Below are 11,644 nucleotides of genomic sequence, written 5' to 3' on the forward strand. Positions count from 1 at the left end.
ATATTAAAGAACACAAAATAAAATTATAGTTCTGAAAATTGTGGTGACAAAGCACCATGAATTGTGCTTCCAGACTGATCCCCCACCTGCCCTTGTGAGGAGTGTGGATAGTGGTACTGGCTTGTTGAATAGGGGCTTGGGGTCTGGTACATACCCCTATCCTGGGAGAAAAGAGGCTGTGATGGGTTGTAATCCCTATATTGAGGAGGCCTCGGTGGTGGTGGTAGAGTTGGCAGGGGGGCTGTTTGCAAACCCAGCCTGCTCCGATGGAACTCTATGGAATTATAGAGTTCCATCGGAGAAGCACTGGAGGCAAACGCTTCTATCAACCCCAGAATGGCTGACTCGCATTTGAAGAGGCGTTCCCGTGGCACCTGCTTCAAGTGCGTTGCCACCGCTATGGCAAATGTATCCTCCATGGTCTCCGCTTGACGCCTGTTCAAATGGGCCAGCACCTGGGCTTCAATCATGGCCCCAGTGTCCTATGCATGACCACGCTTGCGCCCTCTTGATCTTGATGGGTGAGGTTCCGAAGGAGGGTCAACGGGGCCTTCTGGGTCTTGTGCTACAGCATCTGGCGTAGCTTGGGAGGGTTCCGCATGTGTAGACTCTGTTTGTGTCTCATCAGAGTCCTCTTGGAGATTGTCTCTAGTTCTAGAATAGAAAACATAAAATTAATACATAATAAATAATTAAAGAATGAATCGCCTGATATACACCTATATTGATTTGCACATACACACCTAGCCCATACTTCCATGTGTTGCACAATTCTAGCAATCTAGTAGTGTTTTTATAGCTCATGGATGTACATTGGGTTCTGCTATGTTGCATAGATAACTGCAACTTTACATACTTCCATGTCTTGCAAAATTCATGCAATGTTGAGCAGGTATCCGTGCAACATAGCAGAGCCCGATGTGCACCCATGAGCCAGAAGTACACAACTAAGTTGCATGCTTCCATGGCTTGCAAAATTCATGCAAAAGTTGAGCAGGTATCAGTGCAACATAGCAGAGCCCGATGTGCACCCATGAGCCAGAAGTACACAACTAGGTTGCATGCTTCCATGGCTTGCAAAATTCATGCAAAAGTTGAGCAGGTATCAGTGCAACATAGCAGAGCCCGATGTGCACCCATGAGCCAGAAGTACACAACTAGGTTGCATGCTTCCATGGCTTGCAAAATTCATGCAATGTTGAGCAGGTATCAGTGCAACATAGCAGAGCCCGATGTGCACCCATGAGCCAGAAGTACACAACTAGGTTGCATGCTTCCATGGCTTGCAAAATTCATGCAATGTTGAGCAGGTATCAGTGCAACATAGCAGAGCCCAATGTGCACCCATGAGCCAGAAGTACACAACTAGGTTGCATGCTTCCATGGCTTGCAAAATTCATGCAATGTTGAGCAGGTATCAGTGCAACATAGCAGAGCCCAATGTGCACCCATGAGCCACAAGAACACAACTAGGTTGCATGCTTCCATGGCTTGCAAAATTCATGCAAAAGTTGAGCAGGTATCAGTGCAACATAGCAGAGCCCGATGTACACCCATGAGCCAGAAGTACACAACTAGGTTGCATGCTTCCATGGCTTGCAAAATTCATGCAATGTTGAGCAGGTATCAGTGCAACATAGCAGAGCCCAATGTGCACCCATGAGCCACAAGAACACAACTAGGTTGCATGCTTCCATGGCTTGCAAAATTCATGCAAAAGTTGAGCAGGTATCAGTGCAACATAGCAGAGCCCGATGTGCACCCATGAGCCAGAAGTACACAACTAGGTTGCATGCTTCCATGGCTTGCAAAATTCATGCAAAAGTTGAGCAGGTATCAGTGCAACATAGCAGAGCCCGATGTGCACCCATGAGCCAGAAGTACACAACTAGGTTGCATGCTTCCATGGCTTGCAAAATTCATGCAATGTTGAGCAGGTATCAGTGCAACATAGCAGAGCCCGATGTGCACCCATGAGCCAGAAGTACACAACTAGGTTGCATGCTTCCATGGCTTGCAAAATTCATGCAATGTTGAGCAGGTATCAGTGCAACATAGCAGAGCCCAATGTGCACCCATGAGCCAGAAGTACACAACTAGGTTGCATGCTTCCATGGCTTGCAAAATTCATGCAATGTTGAGCAGGTATCAGTGCAACATAGCAGAGCCCAATGTGCACCCATGAGCCACAAGAACACAACTAGGTTGCATGCTTCCATGGCTTGCAAAATTCATGCAAAAGTTGAGCAGGTATCAGTGCAACATAGCAGAGCCCGATGTACACCCATGAGCCAGAAGTACACAACTAGGTTGCATGCTTCCATGGCTTGCAAAATTCATGCAATGTTGAGCAGGTATCAGTGCAACATAGCAGAGCCCAATGTGCACCCATGAGCCACAAGAACACAACTAGGTTGCATGCTTCCATGGCTTGCAAAATTCATGCAAAAGTTGAGCAGGTATCAGTGCAACATAGCAGAGCCCGATGTACACCCATGAGCCAGAAGTACACAACTAGGTTGCATGCTTCCATGGCTTGCAAAATTCATGCAATGTTGAGCAGGTATCAGTGCAACATAGCAGAGCCCAATGTGCACCCATGAGCCACAAGAACACAACTAGGTTGCATGCTTCCATGGCTTGCAAAATTCATGCAAAAGTTGAGCAGGTATCAGTGCAACATAGCAGAGCCCGATGTACACCCATGAGCCAGAAGAACACAACTAGGTTGCATGCTTCCAAGTGTTGCACAATTGTAACAATCTAGTAGGGTTTTTATAGCTCATGGGTGCACATTGGGCTCTGCTATGTTGCATAGATAACTGTGCAACTTTACATACTTCCATGTCTTGCAAAATCAATGCAATGTTGAGCAGGTATCCGTGCAACATAGCAGAGCCCGATGTGCACCCATGAGCCAGAAGAACACGATAGGTAGGAGATTATTCAACAATTATTACAGATGTGTATTTATACTTACGGCCCAATATGCATGACATCCTTTAAGAAGCGCAGTTGCTCAGTATAGAGATATGGCTTTTTTTTCAAAGAACCATCCCCACTGCGGCCCTTTGACATCAGCTCCCTTCTGAACTGATCTCTAGACGTATTCCACCTAGATTTTAGATCTTGACCTGTTAAAAAATAAATAAGATTACAATTAAAAGTTAATTAGGGGAGTGAGGGTTGTTTAAAGGAACAGTGTCATCACCCAAAAATGTTTTCATATGTTCAAGATGTTAGTGCTTTATTAAAAACGTTTATATTTATTTGTGTGTTTGTGTTTTACTTTTTCTTATTTTTACACTTTTTCTTCCCTATGGGGGCTGCCATTTTTTGTTCCATTTCTGTCTGTGTCGATTAACGACACATACAGACATGGAATACGGCAGCCACAGTCCCATAGGGACTGCGAACGGCTCCCGTCCCATTGACTTCAGTGTACGGCGTCTGTGTGGGAACTGCGCATGCGCCGCTCCCACACAGTCCAATTCGAAATTGGCGCCGTCCGGCGCCATTTTCCTGTGGACCGGAAGTCGCGGCCGGACAGTAATATTACTACTTCCGGTCGCGGCTTCCGGATTTGTGCACTTGGACCAGCGTCAGCAAACGGAGCGGACGGGCCGGAGGGAGCCGCGGCGGCAGGAGCAGGTAAGAGATTTCAATGTATGTTCGTGTTTGTGTGTGTTTACTACTGTATGTAAACCTACTACACTGTGTGTTAGCTCAAAAAATGGCGACACACAGTGTAGGAGGTTACACCGTTCAAACCCCTCGTTTATCCCGGCACTAGCCAGGATAAAGGAGGGGGGGATGCTGAGAGCTCACTAGAGCGAGGGCTTTTAACCCAATGTTGCAATGCTGCAATTTTGGGAATAGCTCCATCTAGTGACCAAAAATGGGTAGTATTATAAATTAGAATTAATTTATAATATTTCCTGACTATTTCCTGACTCGTGAAAAAAATAAAAAAAATTTGAACAATGTTTAATCACCCACACACTAAATGTTTAATTTTTAAAAAAAAAACATGTTTTTCTGGCAACACATTGCCTTTAAGTTTGGGTGGGGTGTATACTTACATAACTTTTTCTGCTCTTTTTTTGAGGCAGTATCCCACTCCTCCGGGTGAAGCGCCTTCACCACTTCAATCCAGGCCTTGTCCTTCAAAAGAGTGTCTTTATAATCATCCAGGCGCTTGTCCCAAATTACTGGGCGATGCTGGATGGCCAAAATGAGTTTTTCCACCTGTGGTTTGGTGAGAGACATTTTGGTTGAAGTGCTGTGGTTTGGCATCTGACCTGGTTGATGAGACGTCCCCTTTGTGTTGCTTAGCAACTTTTCTGCATTTGCTGATGGCTATCCGTATTTGCTGATGCACCTCAGTAGCCATCCGCAATTCTGGCTTCCCCCATAGACTTCTATGGAGGAGTCCGTGCCGCAATTGCGGACCAAGAACGGACATGCTCCATAATTCCCGGGCCACTTTTGCGGAACGGACACTCATCCGTAGCGATACGGAAAGGTGTCCGCGTTCAATGGAAGTGAATGGGTCCGTTTTTGCGGACCGCAATTGCGGTCCGCAAAAACGGAGGCTTTTTACGGTCGTGTGCATGGAGTCTTAGAGGGAGCTTAGGTGGTGCTATCTACAGGGGGTTTCGCGCTATCTACAGGGGGAGGCGCTATCTACAGCGGGGTCTATTCCAGGGCTCTCAAAGTCCAGGAAGACATGAAAGTGCAGTGCTGCTTACAATGAAGCAGCACTGCACTCATTAAATCCCGATCCAGGCTGCCAACATTTAGATACATGACAACTGCACGGGGCATCGGCAGTTGGAACGTATATAGCCATATTCCAGTCGTAAAGGAGTTAATAATAAAAACTGACGTAAAAAATAAATCATGTTAATTAATATTTTTCATCATAATGATTATTCAATATTGAACATTGATATTGTCTTATCTTTATGAGCTATATAATAACTGGATACATAAAGTCAGCATAATGTCCACCTTAGTAAAGATACATATATGTTCCACTGATCAAATATTAGAAAAAAGGAATAAAAACAAGGTAGTAAACAAAAGTCATTCCAAACAGCAACACAAAATATGATATTGTACTTTATGTGGAACACCAGAAGGCAACAACAATAAAATGCTGCTAATAATAACACATTGAATGCCATCAAGAAAAACCTCCACATTTCCTGAATCACACAGGAAATAACCAATTAAATGAGATCTTCTTTAACAGTAATTATAGGTAATCAGATTATGCTTCTCAATGAATGCAAAATTAAAATGTTTTCCTGAATACAAATACATGCGCTAATTCTTCTGGGACTACTCGTTTGACTCAGATAATAGTCTGGATTTCCAATGCTAGTGAATTAGGCTTCGTTCACTCACATCTGCGTCTGGGTCCCGTTCTGACGTTCTGTCTGAGTTTTCCGTCAGAACGGGACCCTGACTGAAACAAACAAAAACCATATGTTTCCATTTGCATCACCATTGATTCGACTACGCTATTGATTCCGTCAAAACGACAGAACCCTTGCACAATGGAGACAAACGGAAACCATTGGGACCGAATCCATCACCATTGAAATCAATGGTGATGGAAACGGAAAGCGATGGTTTCCGTTTGTGTCAGTCAGGGCTCCATTCTGACGGAAAGCTCTGACGGAACGTCGTAACGGAGCCCTAACGCAAATGTGAACATAGCCTTAAACATCCGATTGTGCTTTTAGGGGAAAATAGTTCTGTAATAAGGCATCAGATGTAGCATGGTATATATGAGTCCATCAGACAAAAAAATATTTGTATGTCACTGTATAAAATCAGAGGCATATAAAGGAACAATCTAGCTACATAGGCTTTTATTGGTGCCGTAATAAGGTTTGGTACTTCTCTGAGATTCTATGGAGCCATAATATGGCCATGTGCATGAAACCTTACACCCATTAATAAGGCCACTCAGCCAATGTATTCAAAAGAAATGTATCTTGTATTTCCAGATCACCAATGAGTATAAAAATAAGTAAAAAAATCTATAATTCCCAGAGTATCATCAGTCAAATGCATCATCAACAGGTAAATGCCACTTCCTTGGCTGGACTAATATTGCAAAGCATCATTAATAATAAAACAAACACAAAACAGGAAGGAAGAAAATGAATTACATCTCTTTTAAGAGTCTAGATGCTGGCTATGTGGGCTGATGAGCAATGGTTGACAGACAGTAATAAATTGGTTATATTCATCACTTTTACTGTCTGACAGATTCTCCATTACACACATTTTATGATTCTTTTCACTACTTCCAACAGAAGAAACTCTGCTCCTTTCATTGTCAGGCTGTGTAATTACAAGTTCCCATGTGTCTTCTTACGATTATATTCTTAACATATGAGTTCATTCCCTGGCAGTTGCTTCATTTCTTATACAAAATGTTTTTGTCGGCAGTACTGCTCTTCCCTATCCATGCATAGAGTAAAATCACATCTGCACGTGTAGCTAGTATGATCCCAGAGTGATGAGAAAATCTAACCTAAATATAACTTAATAATAAAAAGACTTAAAACAATTAAGCTTCTGCCAAAATGATGGTGCAATTGCTCTAACTATAATTATAAGGATGGATTCACACAAACAGCGTTTAAGTTAGGTTTTTGTGGCATTATTAGTGGCTACTTTGAAAAATGTTTTGGTTTTTATACCAGTGTTAGATGTTTTCTGGTAGGCAGTTGGAGAATATGAAGTTCTCTGCACACAATAGTGCAGATTTATCAAAAAGTGCGAGGGGCTTCACAGTCGCTCTCAGTTTGTCTCATTCACCAAAGATATCCAACCCTTTGGACTAAGATAACAACGAGATAACAAGATAATTTAAACGAAACATAATATATACTACTGCTCATTAATTGCAATACACCCCCTGATTCGTTGATTTCTGTGTAATGGATAAACGTGATACGGGTGTTTTGCTCAGAAATTAGTTATCTACTGTTTTAAAGAGGCTCTGTCACCACATTATAAGTGGCCTATATTGTACATGATGTGATCGGTGCTGTAATGTAGATAACAGCTGTGTTTTTTATTTTGAAAAACTATCATTTTTGACGGAGTTATGACCTATTTTAGCTTTATGCTAATGAGTTTCTTAATGGACAACTGGGCGTGTTTTACTATATAACCAAGTGGACGTTGTACAGAGGAGTGTATGACGCTGACCAATCAGTGACCAATTAGCCCCATACACTTCTCTCCATTAATTTATACAGCACATAACGATATAGCTATATCGCTATGTGCAGCCACATAAATACACATTAACGTTAATCAAGTGTCCTGACAATGAATGGACATTACCTCCAGCCAGGACGGGATGTGTATTCAGAATCCTGACCACTTCTGAAGCGTCTGTGTGATTTACAGCACAGCACAGCGAGATCTCGCTGTAAATGACAGTTTACAGCGTAATCTCGCGGGACTATGCCTGATATGCTGTAAATCACAGAGAAGTGCAGAGAAGTGGTCAGGATTCTGAATACACATCCCGTCCTGGCTGGAGGTAATGTCTATTCATTGTCAGGACACTTGATTAACATTAATGTGTGTGTCTATGTGGCTGCACATTGTGTTCTAGTAAGAACACGATGATGCTGTGTAAATGAATGGGGAGAAGTGTATGAAGCTGATTGGTCACTGATTGGTCAGCGTCATACACTTCTCTCCACAACGCCCTCTTGGTCAAAAAGTAAAATACGCCCAGTTGGTCATTAAGAAACTCATTAGCATAAAGCTAATATAGGTCATAACTCCGTCAAAAATGATTGTTTTTCTAAATTAAAAAACACTGCTGTAATCTACATTACAGCGCCGATCATATTATGTACAAGATATAAATGGCTCCCAGGAAGGAGTTATCAACCGAAAAGCGATCTGCCATAGTCGCTTTGAGAAATGCAGGACATAGTCCGTGAAAATTGCTTGTCTAGTGAAGATTTTTTCTGGTGGTGTGAAATGTATCCTAGAGAGATACACTGAAAAGAAGAGTGTATGTGATCGACCATGACCATGACCTGGACAACCTCGAGTGACCACAAAACAGGAGGCCAAATTTATCAGAGTATGCTCCAAATAGGACAGATTCAAAACACTCATCAGATTCGGGCTGCTCTGATGGAAACTAGGAAGAAAAGCGTGTCAATCACGACTGTCAAACGCCGCTTTGTAGCCAGTGCCTTGAAGGGATGTGTTGCAGGCAGAAAATCGTTGCTTAGGCCCATTAATAAAAAGAAGAGGCTATTGTAGGCTACAAGGCACAGGATCTGGACCATTAGTCAATGGAAGAAGGTTCTTTTCACAGACTAATTGAAGTTTGAGGTGTTTGGGTCCAAGAGGCGAAAGCTAGGTGAGCGCATGCTTCCTGCATGCATTCATTGTTCCATTATGGTCTGAGGATGTTTTGGAAGCGGTGCGGTTGATGACTTACTAAAAATCAAAGGAATCTTAGACTCTTAGTGCTACCACAACATCATGGTGTGCCATGCCATCCTTTCCGGCACCTGTCTTATTGGTTGTGGTTTCACACTGCAGTAAGATATATACTTCCTGTCTTAGCATAAAGTATGTTCAGTCAAAAGAATAACAACAGGTGCTGAAGAACATGGTTTGCCCAACACAGAGTCCCTATTGGAATCCAACTGAACTCTTCTCGGGGAACATCTAGACAGGTTTGTTTGAGATGTGCAAGTTACGAGCCAAAACCACCTTTGGGAGTTGCTACAAGAGAAGTGGGCTGCAATCGGAGCTGAAGCTTTAGACAAGTTTACTGACAGAATGTCCCACCTTTGCATTTCTGTGATTGCTGATAAGGGTGGATACTTTGATGAAAGAACAGTTTAAGGAAATCAAGGCTCAATTAATTTGTAATCAATGTCCATGAGTACAAAACAAGTTTATTTGCCTAAATACAGTAAATTAATATTCATCAGAAACTAGCTTCTTTTGTTTATATCCCAAAATCGATTATTTGGGTGGTGTATTGAAATGAATGAGCAGTGGTTTAAATCTTAAGATAGTATACTACAGAAAGGACAGGAGATGTTGATGAAAATGTGAAAAATATCCTGCAAGCACAAATCTATAGCCTTGCAGGGGTTGTCCAGGTTGGGGGCTGTTTTTTATACTAATGACCTATCCACAGAATAGGTCATCAGTATATTATCGTTAGGGGTCCGATACCTGGACCACGCATCGATCAGCTGTTCCGGCTGCCTCCAGGTGCCTGAAGCTATGCAGTGGTCGGTGACGGAAGCAGATTTTATTTTTAACTTAAGTGCTTTCTGACTTTGCTAGTAAATCTGTAAGAAACAGTAGTTCTCCAGCAGAAGAATGGGTTGAAGTTTGGAGTTATGTACCATTGGGATGTCATTTACTGTTATCTGTTAACCCGATCAGGACCAAGCTCATTTTGGCCTTCAGGACCAGCCACATTTTTTCAAATCTGACATGTGTCAGTTTACGTGGTAATAACTTTGGAATGCTTTTACCTATCCAAGCAATTCTGAGATTGTTTTCTCGTGACATATTGTACTTTGTTTTAGTGAAAAATTTGGTTGATAAATTCAGTATTTATTTGTCAAAAACAACAACATTTTTTAAAAATTTGTAAAAAATGTGCAAATAAATTTTAATGTATTTGCTTGTAAAACAGATAGTAATACCACACACAAAATAGTTACTAGTTAAAATTTCCCATATGTCTACTTTATGTTTGCATTGTTTTTTGAACGTCCTTTTATTTTTCTAGGACGTTACAAGGTTTAAAACTTTAGCAGCAATTTCTCAAATTTTCAAGAAAATTTCAAAAGGCTTTTTTTCAGGGACCAGTTCAGTTCTGAAGAGGCTTTGAGGGGCCCATATATTTGAAAGCCTTAAAAAAACACCCCATTGTAAAAACTGCAGCCCTCAAAGTATACAAAACAGCATTCAGAAAGTGTTTTAACCCTTTAGGCTTTTCACAGGAATTAAAGCAACGTAGAGGTAAAATTTACAAATTTAATTTTTTTTGCTGAAATTCATTTGTAATAAAAAAAAATCTGAAACACAGAAAGTTTTACCAGAGGAATGCAACTCAATACTTATTGCCCAGATTCTGCAATTTTTATAAAAATCCCACATGTGGCCCCAGTGTGGTAATGGACTGAAGCACCGGCTTCAGAAGCAAAGGAGCATCTAGTGGATGTTAGAGTCTTCCAACAATTGACTGCAGGCTTATTGCATCTTTGCCGCAGTTTTGGGAGAAAAATACCCTCAAGAATGTTTTGTTTGTTTTAGCACATTGATATTGTGCTTGAAGCTTACCGCAATTTTTGGTAGTTTTTTGTGGTGTAACTACGATTGGCAAATTGGCTGTGCATATGGTTCTAAAATGGGGTGTTAAAGATGTGGATCTATGGATTAACTTAATGCTCTATCAAAGACTTGCTGTCTATCTAGAACCAACTAGATCTGTCACAATGTAACTGGCTAAATAATGGTAATTGCAGAAATCGTCACAAATATTTTTTTGTATGGGTTTGCACTATAGGTTTCATTGCTTTAAGAGAACAAGTGAATCAGTTCAACATGGTAACAAGCCAATTCTAAATGGCGCAGACGCCAGTGATTTGGCAAAAAATGGTGTGGCTAGAAATGAAGACAGACAGATAGATAATGAGGATTAAAAGAGAAAAAGATGGAGCTCCATAGCGTGGAACCTTAGTGGGAATGAACATAAAATAAAAGTTCAACTGCTAACCAGGTCAGGATGTGCTGAGCAGGCACAACTCTGTGAATAAGTGAATAGACTGAAATGATGCAAGCTGCTGCTATCCCTGGTGTCGGATCCGTGAGTGACGGCCATAATCGGACCAAATAGTAGGAAGAAAAAACAGGGCGATTATAGTGCTGCTAAACATCACAAACGGACTTCCAAGTAAAAATAACGGTATTTATTTGGAAAAAATGGTGTGGCTAGAAATGTACACAGACAGATAGAAGGCTCAGATGCTTCGGAATGGTTTTGAATGTTTTTTTTGTTCCAGAATTTGAAGTTGCAGGATGTTTATTGGTTGACATTCTGGAATCGGTGGAGAAGAATAAGGAAATTGTAAGGAATAAATTGGACAAATAATTATATAAAGGACTAATTGCAGGTCCATTTTCTACTTCAACTTTCACCAGTTTTATGATGTTACTATTAGTTATTGTGCCTAAGAAAGCACCGAATGAGTTCAGACTCATCCATCATCTTTCTTATGCGACCAGAAAATTTCCCTAATGATGAGGTTGAGAAAAAACTAGCGTCAATTCAGTATTTTTCTGTATTCTGGTCACAGAGTATTGTAAGCCAAAAGCTGATGTGAAATCTGCGTTTTGTCTGTTGCCAGTCAATCCTATGGGATTTAATTTCCTAGGCTTGAAGAGTTGTACCGTACTTTGATAAATTTTATGCCCATGGGCTTTAACATGTCCTGTTATTATTTTGAAACATTCTTAGCTTTCACTGGGTTACATTAATGGATGAGAAAGATGGGGGATTGTTCAATTACTTGAACGATTTGTTGTTCATTGGTTTAACGGATTTACAAGT

This window comes from Rhinoderma darwinii, chromosome 2 (assembly GCF_050947455.1).
Source record: "Rhinoderma darwinii isolate aRhiDar2 chromosome 2, aRhiDar2.hap1, whole genome shotgun sequence".
NCBI lineage: Eukaryota > Metazoa > Chordata > Amphibia > Anura > Rhinodermatidae > Rhinoderma > Rhinoderma darwinii.